The sequence below is a fragment of the Callorhinus ursinus genome, unplaced genomic scaffold (assembly GCF_003265705.2).
Source record: "Callorhinus ursinus isolate GAN/ISIS: 27379988/994484 unplaced genomic scaffold, GSC_fseal_2.0 scaffold13, whole genome shotgun sequence".
Classification (NCBI taxonomy): domain Eukaryota; kingdom Metazoa; phylum Chordata; class Mammalia; order Carnivora; family Otariidae; genus Callorhinus; species Callorhinus ursinus.
Window position 1 is genome coordinate 24,454,579 of NW_027397075.1, and position 15,947 is coordinate 24,470,525.

Here is a 15,947-nt window from a genome sequence, read left to right on the forward strand (position 1 = left end):
TGAGTTTAGAAGTTTTCCTTCCATTTCTATTTTTTGGAACAGTTTCAGGAGAATAGGTATTAATTCTTCTTTAAATGTTTGATAGAATTCCCTGGGAAGCCATCTGGCCCTGGGTGCTTGTTTGTTGGGAGATTTTTGATGACTGCTTCAATTTCCTTAGTGGTTATAGGTCTGTTCAGGTTTTCTATTTCTTCCTGGTTCAGTTTTGGTAGTTGATACATCTCTAGGAATGCACCCATTTCTTCCAGGGTATCTAATTTGCTGGCATAGAGTTGCTCATAATATGTTCCTATAATTGTTTGTATTTCTTTGGTGTTGTTTGTGATCTCCCCTCTTTCCTTCATGATTTTGTTGATTTCGGTCATTTCTCTTTTCTTTTTGGTAAGTCTGGCCAGGGGTTTATCAATTTTGTTAATTCTTTCAAAGAACCAGCTCCTAGTTTCGTTGATCTGTTCTACTGTTCTTTTGGTTTCTATTTTATTGATTTCTGCTCTGATCTTTATTATTTCTCTTTTCCTGCTGGGTTTAGGCTTTATTTGCTGTTTTTTCTCTAGCTCCTTTAGGTGTAGGGTTAGGTTGTGTATTTGAGACCTTTTTTGTTTCTTGAGAAAGGCTTGTATTGTTATATACTTTCCTCTCAGGACTGCCTTTGCTGCATCCCAAAGATTTTGAACAGTTGTGTTTTCATTTTCATTGGTTTCCATGAATTTTTTTAATTCTTCTTTAATTTCCTGGTTGACCCATTCATTCTTTAGCAGGATGCTCTTTAGCCTCCATGTATTTGAGTTCTTTCCAACTTTCCTCTTGTGATTGAGTTCTAGTTTCAAAGCACTGTGGTCTGAAAATATGCAGGAAATAATCCCAATCTTTTGGTACCGGTTGAGAGCTGATTTGTGACCTAGGATGTGATCAATCCTAGAGAATGTTCCATGGGCACTAGAGAAGAATGTGTATTCTGTTGCCTTGGGATGGAATGTTCTGAATATGTCTGTGAAGTCCATTTGGTCCAGTGTTTCATTTAAAGTCTTTATTTCCTTATTGATCTTTTGCTTAGATGATCTGTCCATTTCAGTGAGGGGGGTGTTAAAGTCCCCCACTATGATTGTATTGTTGTCAATGTGTTTCTTCGCTTTTGTTATTAATTGCCTTATATAATTGGCTGCTCCCACGTTAGGGGCATAGATATTTACAATTGTTAGATCTTCTTGTTGGAGAGACCCTTTAAGTAGGATATAGTGTCCTTCCTCATATCTTATTATAGTCTTTGTTTTAAAATCTAATTTGTCTGACAGAAGGATTGCCACCGCAGCTTTCTTTTGGTGTCCATTAGCATGGTAAATGGTTTTCCACCCCCTCACTTTCAATCTGGGGTTATCTTTGAGTCTAAAATGAGTCTCTTGCAGACAGCATATCGATGGGTCTTGTTTTTTAATCCAATCTGATAGCCTGTGTCTTTTGATTGGGGCAGTTAGCCCATTTACATTCAGGGTAACTATTGACAGATATGAATTTAGTGCCATTGTATTGCCTGTAAGGTGACTGTGACTGTGTATTGTCTGTGTTCCTTTCTGATCTATGCTGCTTTTAGGCTCTCTCTTTGCTTAGACGACCCTTTTCAATATTTTTTGTAGGGCTGGTTTCGTGTTTGCAAATTCCTTTAGTTTTTGTTTGTCCTGGAAGCTTTTTATCTCTCCTTCAATTTTCAATGAGAGCCTAGTTGGATATAGTATTCTTGGCTGCATATTTTTCTCGTTTAGTCCTCTGAAGATATCTTGCCAGTCCTTTCTGGCCTGCCAGGTCTCTGTGGATAGGTCTGTTGCCAATCTAATGTTTCTACCATTGTAGGTTACATATCTCTTCTCCCGAGCTGCTTTCAGGATTTTCTCTTTGTCTCTGAGACTCGTAAGTTTTACTATTAGATGTCGGGGTGTTGACCTATTTTTGTTGATTTTGAGAGGGGTTCTCTGTGCCTCCTGGATTTTGATGCCTGTTTCCTTCCCCACATTAGGAAAGTTCTCTCCTATTATTTGCTCCAATATACCTTCTGCCCCTCTCTGTCTTTCCTCTTCTTCTGGGATCCCAATTATTCTAATGTTGTTTTGTCTTATCGTATCGCTTATCTCTCGAATTCTGTCCTCGTGGTCCCGTAGTTGTTTCTCTCTCTTTTTCTCAGCCTCTTTATTTTCCATCATTTGGTCTTCTGTATCACTGATTCTCTCTTCTGCCTCATTTATCGTAGCAGTTAGTGGTCCCATTTTTGATTGTACCTCATTAATAGCCTTTTTGATTTCAACTTGGTTAGATTTTAGTTCTTTTATTTCTCCAGAAAGCGTTTCTCTAATAACTTCCATGCTTCTTTCAAGCCCAGCTAGTATCTCTAAAGTCATGATTCTGAACTGTATGTCTGACATCGTACTAATGTCAGTACTGAGTAGGTCCCTGGCAGACGGTACTACCGCTTGTTCTTTTTGCTGAGGTGATTTTTTTCGTCTTCTCATTTTTTCCAGAGGAGAATAGATGAATGAGAAAACAAAATGTTAACAGGCTAACAGCGTCCCCAGCAAATATACTCTATACAAATCAGAAAAGACCTGAAACCAGGGGAAAAGAAGGGGAAAGAAAGGAAAAAGAAAAAGATTAAAAACAAACAAAAACAGAACAAAACAAAATAAAACAGAATATGATCAAATATGATCAGGCTAGTGCATAGATCATTGCCACACACTAGATTTTGGGCGTATTTTGGTCTGTTAGAATAATGTGCCTCCTAAAATTTTAAAGGAAGAAAGACTCGTATATGTACAAAATAAGGGTTGATACAATGAAGGGATGGAAGATGACTGTAAAGATGAAAATTATAAAAGATTTTATAAAAGCAATTGATAAGATAAGAAGTTGTTTGAAAAAAGAAAGAAGTTTTTAAAAAAAAAAGGAAAGAAAAAAATAGGGAGAGACTGTGATCAGGCAGTAGACTAGAACAAAGCCATACACTAGTGATTTAGGGTATATTTTGATCTGTTAGAAGAAACTGTATCTCAAAATTTTAAAGAGAGAACAACTTATATATATATATATATATGCGAAAAATAAGGGTAACTACTATGAAGGGATAAAATATTACTCTAAAAATGAAAAATAAAAAATGTTTTTTTAAAAAAGAGATTGATGTTGGTTGAAAAAGGGAAAAAGAAAAATGTAAAAAAAAACAGTTAAAAAAATTAACTTTAATGAACTAATGAATCATGGTAAAAAAAAGCCATGAATTCTATGTGCAGTATTCCCCTAGCGCTGGAGTTCTTCCATTCTCCTTGATCGGTAAACTTGGTCTTGGCTTGCTGGCTGTTCGTGCTAATCTTCTGGGGGAAGGGCCTGTTGCCGTGGTTCCCAAATGTCTTTGCCCGAGGCTGAATTGCCCCGCCCTTATTGGTCCGGGCTAAGCAAGCTGCTTGGGTTTCCTCTCAGGAGCTTTTGTTTCCTGGAAGCTCTCGGTACAGCTTTGGAGGACGAGAGTGAAAATGGTGGCCTCCCAATCTCCGCTCCGGAGGAGCTGAGAACTCGGGGCCCCGCTCCTCAGTGCGCCCCCAGAGAAAAGCAGTCACTCCCATCTCCCCAGTCTCCGGCTGCACTCCGTGCTCACCCGGCCTGTGACCGAGCGTTTCTATCTCTGGCACCTGACCCTGTGTGGAGTCTCCAAACCCAGCAGATTCCTGAGGTGTGCTCCCGTGCCTCTCCTCATTCCAGAAAGTGGTCGCTTCTCTGTTCAGAGAATTGTTGCTACTCTCTTCTTTGATCTCCTGTTGAGTTCGTAGGTGTTCAGAATGGTTTGATCCGTATTCAGCTGAATACCTGAGACCAGATGAAATCCAGGTCTCCTACTCCTCCGCCATCTTGCTCTGCCCCTTAGGTACAAGTTTTTGAGGGTTAGGACTCGATTTGTCTTTTTCAACATTATGTGCTCAACCCCTGGCATGGAATCTGACACAGTGTACAACCACTAAATATTTGTTGAGTGACTTATTAAATTGGTAGGTTAAGATAATCAGATCTGTGTCTATTATTCATCCAACATATTCCACTCCCAGAATGAGCACTGGTTAAAACTACAGACTTCTGTGCCCCCAAATCAAGTTATTTACAAATTTATACCTACTTCCTGCTGTAACAAATAGCTAGGTCTCCCAGCTCTTTACCAAAATAAGTCCATTAGGTGATCTGAGAATAGTTCCTTAAATTTAGGCTACTGAAAAAAAAAGAAAAAAAAAGGTTTCCTCGGTAATAGAATTTATTGATCCCAAGTTCATATTAGCATGTGCCAGTGGGCAGCCATGGGCAATATCTCCCTAGTGGATGTGTTTTGTTTCGCTTGCAAAGTATGTTTAAATGTGGAAATCTTCACATACATACTCAGATACCTAGTTGCTTCAAGAAAGTCCTTGTCAACAGTCTGCCAGATCTAAATAGCAACTGCCCCATTTAGTTGGGTCATGGGCTCCTTAGAGTGACAGTTACCTCACTGCTCATCTTACCCCCGGCTTTCATTTAGTTACGTTATTTGCTCAGCCCTCCTGTACACAACTGAATTTTCATCCTGTCGTGTTGTATAACAAACAGTAGTGAACATGTGCTGTGTATTAGGAACTGGAACTGGATGCGAAGAGATTATTAAGACAGCCGTACCGTCCGAGCACCCAAGGTCTGCTGGGAGAGACAGGTGCTGAAGCAAATAACTATAATGGTAAAAGCTCTGTAATGTATTATAGGAGATACTGCTAAGTATTGCAAAGAATCGAGAGAGGGAAAACAAAACAAAACAAAACAAAACAAAAGGATCCAGAGGGTTTTTGTCCTTTCTTAGATGAGATGCCATGGATGTGAAGAAGATAAAAAAAACAAAAGCTAAAAAGCAAATGCAGAATTATTCCCAGCAAAGTGCATGATTGCCACTGGACTTTTCCTTCACTTTTTTTCCCTTTCTATATGTTACTATTCTACTTGTTAAAAATATTTAGTTTGTACTCTTCTTATCTTTGATGATAGCTATAAGATTACAAGGCTATCATTTTTGGTTTTTCCTTTCTTCATGGTGTCAAGCACATGATAAAGTATTTCATTTCAGAGTATTGCTTTTTCAGTGTCACCAGAAACAAATGATAATAAAAAATAATGAAATAAACAAAGCACCACCACCACCACCAACAATATGTTTTGTACTGGCTGACACTGTTTCGGTTTTAGCTAACTCTGGTCTACAAGCCACTCTTCAACCACGACTTGTTTTACTTTCCATTGGAATTACCATTCTTAACCTGGAGGTATGAAGCGGGATAATTGCCTGGATAGTTATGATGGAAGTACTATTTCATGTAGGATTTGACACAGGAACACTGGGAGATATGCCTGGAAGTAGTTTGTGATGACATTCATGCATCTTTCTGCTCAAAGGAATTTTTTGTTGCCTCTCAGGAATATGCACCTGATTATCTGTGTTGATTACTGGTGGAAAGAGGACAAAACAGCAGGACCAGCCCTGAGAGAGGTTCTTAGATTTGAAACTGATAGATTTTAAGGGGCGCCTGGGTGGCTCAGTCAGTTAAACATCTGTCTTCGGCTCAGATCATGATCCTAGGGTCCTGGGATCGAGTCCCGCATCAGGCTCCCTGCTCAGCAGGGAGTCTGCTTCTCCCTCTGCCTGCCGCTCCCCCTGCTTGTACATGAGCGCGCTCTCTCTCTCTCTGACAGATAAATAAAATTAAAAAAAAATCGATAGATTTTTGTGCATGAGGTGATCTTGAACAACAACATAGTGGGGTCCACCAACAAAAAATTTTCACCAAAATTAAAGTTGCATATTAAGTGTAATTACTATGTCCAGGGATTGCAAGGTGTACTTAAAGTGACTACGAGTGCCAACCATCTGACTTGGTATGAGTCTCATTTCTTGACTACATGGGCTCCATACCCCCTTCAGTAATGCCCCTTCTGACTATTCTCTGCAGTTCTATTTAGTATTTCTACTTTCTTCCAGCGTATTCTCTTGGTCAAGGGTGCTTCATTTATCTTTGCTGTATATATATTTTTTCTTTATAAAAGTAAGTATTTTTTGCCTCTCATGTAAAAAGGTAGTGATTAGAATTAATGTGATGAAATGCAGGAAAGAATTAAATATACATGATTTTTTTAAAGATTTTATTTATTTGACAGAGAGAGACAAAGAGAGAAAAGGAACATAAGCAGGGGGAGTGGGAGAGGGAGAAGCAGGCTCCCTGCAGAGCAGGAAGCCCGATGTGGGGCTCAATTCCAGGACCCTGGGATCATGACCTGAGCCGAAGGCAGACAATTAATGACTGAGCCACCCAGGCGCCCCTTAAATATACATGATTATCAGATTGTTGCAACCAAATCAAGACCATCCTTAAAATTGCACAGAAGTATGGCAAATATTTCTTGAAAGTCAAACTCTTGAAACATGAAAAGTACCAAGCATTAATTTGTGCCTAACATGTTTAGAGTAGTGTGGATTCATTTGGTGTGGACTATTTCTTCAAAAGGTCGTATCGTGGGGCACCTGGGTGGTGCAGTCGGTTAAGCATCCGACTCTTGGTTTAGGCTCAGGTCCTGATCTCAGTGTCATGGGATCGAGCCCCTCATCATCTCCACGCTCAGCAAGGAGTCTGCTTGGGATTCTCTCTCCCTCTCCCTCTGCCCCTCCCACTCATGCTCTTTTTCTAATAAATAAATAAATAAATACATAAAAGGTCGTATCGTCTGGTTTATCTGGCTGCATCGAGCACTTGGAGCTTGTCAGTCTGGTAAGGAGGTCCTACTGAGCCTGTTGTGAAAAGCCCTGCTGTGCTTTTCATTCTTTGCCTTTCCCCAGTCCTGGCCTATGGGGTCAGCACATAGGAAGGATTGTTATGACTAGAATTGGCCAATGTGTTTAAACTTCCAGCAGAGCCAGTGTTCTTTGATTTTCGGCCTGACCAGTCCACATGTTTCTTGTACCTGACCAAAATGACATTTTATTTAAAGAGTGGTAAGCCTCAGAAAAACTCTAAAGAAAGTAGAAGAAAGTAGTTGGTGAAAATCATTAACCTTCAAGATAACTATTCTAGTGTGTTGGAATAAAATTTCCAATTTGATTTGATTTGGCTTTAGGAATTTTGGATAGGAGGCATGAGGGAAGCTCTTGGGGTCGCCAGGCTCTGCCTCTGTCTGGTTCGCAAACAGTCACTGAGCAGGATTTCGTTGAGTTCAGCCCACTGTGCTCCAGGGGCTGGCCTGGCCCTGTGGACTCAGAGACCTGATTTGTGTGACACAACCCAGAGTCAGCCCATCCCTAGCATGGAAAGACATATCATCCCAGCTTCTAAACTTGGACCTAAAGCAGAACCGAATTTATTAATTTGCGATGGATATTGCCAAGAATGCTGCCAACTTGTGTTCTCTAGTCAATTCAAATACTCTTTACAGACAAAATACTTAAGAAGCCAAATTACAAGTGGAAAGCTGTTTGCTGACCTTGTGTTTCACAAGAAGGGTGTCACCCAGTTATCTCCACAAAGTCCCATTTAGCCTTCGTATGCAAAGGGTTGAGCTACATCACCCTTTCTTTTTCCACTGGAAGGGTGGGAAGGTCACAGTGAAGGTTTGCTTCAGGCTCCTTCTTTTCCTGGCTTCCTCTGATTAAGCCCTTTTGTCACCCTGTTGACTGTGCTAAGCCTCGAGGGCTTATGCTCTCCTGGCCATGTAGCCAGGAGACTTTGCACATGCCTGTTCTGATCATATAGTTTTCAAAGTGGTAAGTCCCAGGGCAACCTACCTCATCTTTCACAAGTTTTGGGAATGTAACACTGTCATTTCCAAGATACCGGCTCTAGGACTGCATTCTAAACATAAGACAGGCTTTAACGAAGGCAACAATGATCAGAACTGGAAACTGGTTTAAAAGCAGCTTCAGATTCTCTGATTTCAAATACCTGCTCCAGTATTTAGTAGCTGTGTAAACTTGGCAAAGAGTTTTTCATCTATAAAATGGGAATAATAATAATGCCTGCTTAATAGAATAGTGATGATTCAGGGAGATGATATACACACGATGTTAAGCAAATTTCCTGGTATATATTGAAATAAGCATTAAGTTCAGTGTTAGTTATTATTATTAATACTGTTATGGTCTGTGCCATTTGTGTAAACATTTTTCATCATGTTTTAAAAACATCATTCAGATTAAAGTGGGCTGGCAACATCTGAATGGGGATTTTGGTTCTGTCGGTGCACAGGGCTCAGTGGCAGAGCTTTCAGGGGCTTTGTGACTGCTATTTATAGGTACATGGATAGTTCTGGTCCCTTTTCATAGCTAAGTCCCATCAAAAATTATATTTCAGTTATTCTGATACATCTGCATATACAGACACAACCTCGGAATGACGTAGTCTCAATTTTGAAACTCCTCCTGAAAGAGGATGCTATATTTTATGAAGATTTCTTAATCACTTTTACAGATTGTTTGGGTGTCACTAATTCATGTCTAACCAAATTCCAAATGCATTATCCACCATATTTGTTCTCTATTCCTTCCATATTCCATCGTCTACCTTAAACCTTTCAAACCACCAAAATGTGGCAAAGGTATGACTCTACTTGGAAAAGTCCTGCTCTGCTGTAGACAGTAAGATCTGGATGGTTGATGGGGTCAGGAAAGAAGAAATCAAATTTCAATTAAAAGATTGAATGAGCTGGAACCGTGCAACAAGATATACAACTCCTCCATAATTCCAAGACAGTTTAGATATCAACTAATCACCATTTTAATTCTGAATTAATTCATTACCATGATGAAACAACTCTTATTTTATTAGGTATATTGATGATACATATAAACAGCCAATACGTAAAACTCACAGAATTTTTTGAACATGGAAGTTAACAGCAACACTCTATTTTAAATTCAAACACATCTTCCACATCCCAGTTCTTGATTGCTACTCATTTCACCCGTTTCACAGAACATTCAGGTGATGAGTCACTCACTCTCCATCACGTGGAAGAAGAACAAAGTTATGTCTATCATTTAACATCTGACATGAATTTTATAAAGAGGGTGAGAATCTTACCCAGAGCTCTTTGGTCTGTTCAGAAGAAAGGTATTTTGTCAGTCTTGAGGGCTGAGTCATGGTCTGCATCACAAGATGATAAGGCAAAAATGATGGAATGTTGTTTTTCCAAAATCACTTCCAGGGCAGGACCTAGCCCAAATGCTTCCAGATTGATACTGTACATCTGACAGGTTATAAAAGGAAGAGTGAAAATGGGATCTCCAGTCCATATTACTTAATGATAATGTTAAGTTTGAAGTGCTCTATCAAAAGTATGACAAAATGGCCCTAGGGAAAGATTTTCTCCCGGCCACATTCACTTAACCTTTTCCAGAGGTTTCCTGGTTTCTCACCTGCTATACCTTTGGCCCAGAATACCTTCTCCCCTTCCCATCCCTCATCCCTTCATGTAGTTAACTCAGCATCACCTCCTCTTAATGATGTTTTCTACACTGGTGCACTTCCACAGTCTGACTCAGGTATCTTTCTTCTGTGTTCTTTTTTGATTCCATAACACTTTGCTCATACCTCAATGATCTTATTAATCAAGCAGAAATATCTTGTTTTCTGTCCATTTGTGAGTGTATAGTAGATGCCCAATATGTTTTTTCAATAAAATATAAACTGATGGGTGGAAGTAATGTTTATTTCTCCTCGGGGAATTTGGAAGGTTCCTACATTTGGATTGTTCTAGAAGGATGGGTAGGTGTTTGCCAATAAGGAAAGAAAGAGAAGGGAATTCTGGGGAGAAAGAACAAAGGACATAGAGTTAATGAAAACACATGGTGAGGGGTGCCTGGGTGGCTCAGTCTGTTAAGTGTCTGTCTTCGGCTCAGGTCAGGCTCCCAGGGTGCTGGGATGGAGCTCCGTCTTGGGCTGCCTGCTCAGTGGGGAGCCTGCTCCCCCTGCTTGTGCTTTCTCTTGCTCTCTGTCAAATAAATAAATAAAATCTTAAAAAAAAAAAGAAAGAAAAAGGACACATGGTGAGTAGGGGAAGGACTTAATAATTTGGTGTATAGTGAGGCCCATGGATGAGATAGAGAGGAATCAGGTGGGTAATAGAATGTAATGTTGGACAGGTCAGGTGAGATTAAATTATGAAAGGTTTTTAAAGCTAAAATAAGCAGAAAAGAAAACATTATAACTTCTTAGGTAAGCAACTGATAAATAAAAATGGATTATGTGTTCATAAAAATATAAAAGATAAAAAATATTTATCATTCCTTTGTGAACTCTGACTCTGTAAGGTTCAATATGCCTTGAAAAATGGGAATAAACATAAGCTCCCAAAAGCTCTTTTGAGAAATACTGCATTAATTGAATTGATGGATGGAGCGACAGATAGATGGCTTCATGGGTAGATTTGTAACAAATTGATATTTATGGTTTGCAGTGCTTATAGGAACCCCAGACGTTTTTGTATTTAATTGACCTTTAGTGTGGCCTTTGGGATTGAACATCTCATTTCTAGTCTTCTGATATCTTTGACTACATAATTACGGGCATCTGAAGAGTAAGTGCTATTGTGTCAAAGCCATTGACTCCCAGGGGTGAATTAAAATTTTGGAATATTAAGAAAAGGCCAGGGAAAATATTTTCTACCTTACTTTGGGAGGCAGATCTAACATATTCTTTATACTAAAATAGGCGTCATCATTGCTGGTACATTTCCCTACTGCTTGAATGTTGGAAGATGCAGCCATTCCTTCACCTCTTTGACATTAAAATGGCTCCCATTTATTTGACAAATGTTGTTTTTCCAGCTCCATACTTAATGCAGATATTTTGACGTAAAAAGATGGGAAGAAAAACAGCCTTTAGGTCTGAGCCTGAATTGGGGTCTATAAATCATTGCGTATTACTGTGGAGGGTATGAGTAGTGTTTTGTGAGAGGCTAGATACTTACAGTCATGTATAGGTAGCAAGTCTATTATGTGAAGACCCACACTGGGGCATTCACCAATGAGCAGATGTGTGATATTTTGTCCATGGAACCCTAAGTCATATAGCTCAGGAGACAGCAAACCTTTCCTTTAAAGGGCCAGATAATATACGTGTATGGCTTTGTGAGCCATATGATGTCTGTCACAACTTCTCCCCTTTGTTATTATAGGGTAAAAGTGGCCATAGACAATATGTAAATGAAGGAGCATTTCTGTGTTCTAATTAAAACTTTGGATATTGAAATTTGAATTTCATGTAATTTTCACATATGAAATATGATGCTTTTTCTTCTTTTCAACCATTGAAAAGCCCAGAAAACTTTTTTTTTTTTAAGCTTGTGAGCCATACGAAAACAGGTGGCAGGCCAGATTTGGCCCATAGGCCAATATTAGCTGAGTCCAGACAGAGACGATCATCTCTGCCTCAAGAATGGCCATCTGGATCTGCCGGGTGGAGTACTCGCAAGCTGCATGGATGAGAAGCATCCCTTCCCTGGGAACCAGTTTTCACTTAAGCTTTGGTGGGAATGATTCTCACATCAGCTACTTGCCATTTTCTACAGCAGGTGGTTTACTATGTGGAGCAAACCAGGGGACACACTCTGAGTTGTGGAGGGAAGGCAGTGTGGGCAGTCCCCTTCCAAAGCTTTCCTAGCCTCAACTCCTCACCTCCTTCACTGACTCATTGATCCTCAGACTTTTCAGGAGCAGATGCCAGCCAGGGTCCTGGAGGCAGGTAGAAGCAATGGAAAGGGATGTTCAACAGGAGCAGGATGGCACTTGTTTCTAGGTTCCATTTTTTTCCTTCTTTTTCTCTCCTTTTCAAGAACTGCCAGTGGCCGAGGGATGCAGGTTGTCCTAACAGCTGAGTGACGAGAGCATGCTTCCCTTTGGTAAAGATTTCTTAGACATGCATGTGCACTCATGCAAAAGTGTGTATGTGTATATACATGTATGCATGTGCAGGAAGCAGACTGTAGTCAGCATTTGGGATATGAAATACTAAGGATTCAGAAGTATTCTTGGGACCACCATCTGGAGGGGAAAAGGAGGAGGCAAGAGGCAGGAGAGGGAGACTTCAGGCTGCAGTGCAGGCCCATTGACAGAGACCCCTGTGGGGAATGCTGGAATTAGAATGACCTCCGGAGTTGTCGCAATTTGGGCCAAGGCGAGCAGGTCTTTAAGCGGTCACTTGATTGTGTCCTTCGATTTTGAGCCACCCAGGAAGGGATGTGACCTTGCGTGGGGCGGTTCTCTGCAGCTGGGGCAATCCTTGATGTGGTTGACAGCTGAAAGCTGTGTACTGTCTGCTCTTTGAGAGCGAGACTGCAAGTCCTTCAGTGCCAGGATCCATCTGTCCATCTGTCCATCTGTGCGTCCATCTAGTCACCTATCTATGTATCAGTCAATCTAGAGTGTGTATGTGCATGTGCACATGTGTGTAAATTTAAGAATTCTAATATAGATACTAGCATAGTGGATAGCACTTGAAAGAATTTGCTGGAAGGATTAACGATGATTTCTATGGTTACTTTGATTTAGTCATTTAGGAAGGACTAAGAAGTAATTGAGGCTTAGAGAAAAGAAGAGGAAACTCAAAAGGAGGATTTCTGACTCATCCTGTGATCCATTTGGCCTTTTCTAAAAGCCAGACAATACCTAAATATTGGATTTCAAGAGTCACACTACCTGAAAACACAGTGTTCCGTTGTGAGATTAAGAGTCTTCATCTGTGTTTGTTTTTCATATTTTTTAAAATAGAAGGCTATTGGAAATTTCATCTTGAGACTGGGGAAACAATTTTACTTTAAACATATATATTTTAAACAACCTTATTTTAGAAGTGTTTGGTTTTTTAGTTGACAGCACAATCCATTTGGATTATTTTTCTTTAATTTTTGGACAATGTGCATATCAGGGCTTTTTGACAGTTCTCAAATTTCTTGGTTTCTCATTGGGCCATGAAAAAGACAAAAGATACCATATTTTTTCCCCCTGCTAACAAATTAATCTATGCAACTCTCCTCCACTGTTTGGGATGCATAATCAGAATGATTCTATTGCAATATTAACTGGTTAAAAGTATTTATTTTGTTTTCATTATTAAGTATGACATTGGTTTTTGACAGCTTATCTTGAGGTTGGTGAATTTTTGATAAAGCTTCTTTTATTACCTTTATTTTTATTTTTTTTTGTATCTTTCAAATAATATAGGTGTTTGGACAATTTTTTTTTTCTAGCAAGTTACTGTCATTGGAGTGGCCATTTATTAGATACCCTTATGTCCTATCTCTACCATCACTGACAGTGAAATAAGGTCAGTGACCCTGACTTGTCTGTCATTTCTCTCTCTTCTTTGCCCTTGTCATCCAGTATGTTCCCAAGCTCTGCCAAGTTCATCTTAGAATGAGTTTTCAGATTTTGGCATCTGCAATATCTGCCTGAGGCTAGGTTCTAATCATCTTATACCTGAAATATTTTAATGGGCTCTGGCCAGTTTTCCTGGCATTTCTGGAGACACCCTACACCCAGCAACAAGATTCATTTTCAAGAATGTTCTAATCGCCTCACTTTCCCTGGGCACTGCCCTGGCTCTCACTGGCCCTTTCTTTGTGTGTGTGTGTGTGTGTGTGTGTGTGTGTGTGTGTGTGTAGAATTATTTATTTTTATTTATTTATTTTTTCTCATTATGTTTTTTTTAAATTTTTTATTGTTATGTTAATCACCATACATTACATCATTAGTTTTTGATGTAGTGTTCCATGATTCATTGTTTGTGCATAACACCCTGTGCTCCACGCAGAACGTGCCCTCTTTAATACCCATCACCAGGCTAACCCATCCCCCCACCCCCTCCCCTCTAGAACCCTGTTTGTTTTCAGAGTCCATAGTCTCTCATGGTTCATCTCCTCCTCCGATTCCCCCCCTTCATTCTTCCCCTCCTGCTATCTTCTTCTATTTTTTTTCTTAACATATATTGCATTATTTGTTTCAGAGGTATAGGTCTGTGATTCAACAGTCTTGCACGATTCACAGCGCTCACCATAGCACATTTACCCTCCCCAATGTCTATCACCCAGCCACCCCATGCCTCCCACCCCACCCCCACTCCAGCAACCCTCAGTTTGTTTCCTGAGATTAAGAATTCCTCATATCAGTGAGGTCATATGATACATGTCTTTCTCTGATTGACTTAGTTCACTCAGCATAACACCCTCCAGTTCCATCCACATCATTGCAAATGGCAAGATCTCATTCCTTTTGATGGCTGCATAATATTCCATTGTGTATATATACCACCTCTTCTTTATCCATTCATCTGTCAATGGACATCTTGGCTCTTTCCACAGTTTGGCTATTGTGGACATTGCTGCTATAAACATTGGGGTGCATGTACCCCTTCGGATCCCTACATTTGTATCTTTGGGGTAAATACCCAATAGTGCAATTTCTGGATCATATGGTAGCTCTATTTTCAACTGTTTGAAGAACCTCCATGCTGTTTTCCAGAGTGGTTGCACCAGCTTGCATTCCCACCAACAGTGTAGGAGGGTTCCCCTTCCTCACTGGCCCTTTCGTAAGGTGTCCCTCCAGCTGCTGCCAGCCTACTATCACTTATGTCCTGGACAACCCCGCCCCGCCCCATCTCTTCCTCTCAGGCCAGGCTGGCCTCCTGGGAAACCAGACCAGTTTTCCCTCAGGGTGTATACAGCTGCTCTTCCCGGTGTCTGAGATTTTTCTCCCCAATGTCTCCTAGGGGCTCTTTCTGTTCCTGCTCAAATACCTCCTCACAGACCAGAGTTCCCTAACCACCTATCCAGGAGAGCCAACCTCCGGTATTCTCTGTCTTCTCGCCCTCCTTTATTTTTATTCATGGAATGCATTAGTATCTAAAAATGCTTTATATACTTGTCACTTGATTTTGTCTGTCTTCCTGCATTTCGGTATTGCCCATAAAAGCAGAGCCTGAGTCTGTGCTCCTCACTCTTAATCTTGTGTCCCAAGAAGAGGGCATGCGGTCCTTATACCAACCATCTGGAAAATTATACATTTCTATCATGTATGTGAAAGCATTTTAGAGAATTGAAAATATATTCAGCTAAGAATATTCATCCTTGATTCTGTGCAGCAGTACAGTACCCTGGAATATTCCCCACCCTCTCACTTACAAACCATGTTTCTTCCTTCCTTCCAAGCTCAGCCTAACACTGGACCTCTCCATTAAACCTTTCTGTTGGGGCTCCTGGGTTGCTCAGTCATTAAGCGTCTGCCTTCGGCTCGGGTCATGATCTCAGGGTCCTGGGATCGAGCCCCGCATCGGGCTCCCTGCTCGGCGGGAAGCCTGCTTCTCCTTCTCCCACTCTCCCTGCTTGTGTTCCCTCTCTTGCTGTGTCTCTGTCTGTCAAATAAATAAATAAAATCTTAAAAAAAAAAAAAAACCTTTCTGTTGCTGCATTTGAGGGGCCAACAAACAGAGCTCCCTTTCCTGCCCAGATTCTGGACAAATGGAGACACAGGGCAGTAAGGGCAAGGAGATCAACTTGCCACCATTATTACCAATAAAGGCCACACAGGGAGACGTGGGTCTGCAGGTGAATGTGCTCGCCTGCAGCACATTCTGCTGGGCCACAGGCTGCGGTAGACTGGGCCATGCCCCTCTTCTGTTGGAAGACTTCCCCTGAAGGAGCAGAGCAGACTATTTCCCTTAATGTGTTTTCCCTGTAAGCCCTTTGTGAATCTAGCCACTTTATTTATTTATTTTGTCAAATCATCTGACCTTACATGTGTAACCTGTGTAACTCTCTTCTGTGCGGTACCGCATCATGCATGTTATAATGCGATGCTCATAGAAAACAGTGATTATTTTTAATTTTAAAGTGGATTGAGCTGAGTTGTGTGCAGCTTGCAG

The 15,947-nt window shown here is 40.6% G+C and overlaps 1 protein-coding gene across 14 annotated transcripts in view; it reads left to right on the forward strand.

The window, feature by feature from the left end:
• Positions 1-15,947, forward strand: part of RGS7 (regulator of G protein signaling 7) — a 550,220-nt gene that overhangs the window by 187,959 nt on the left and 346,314 nt on the right. The window lies entirely within an intron of this gene.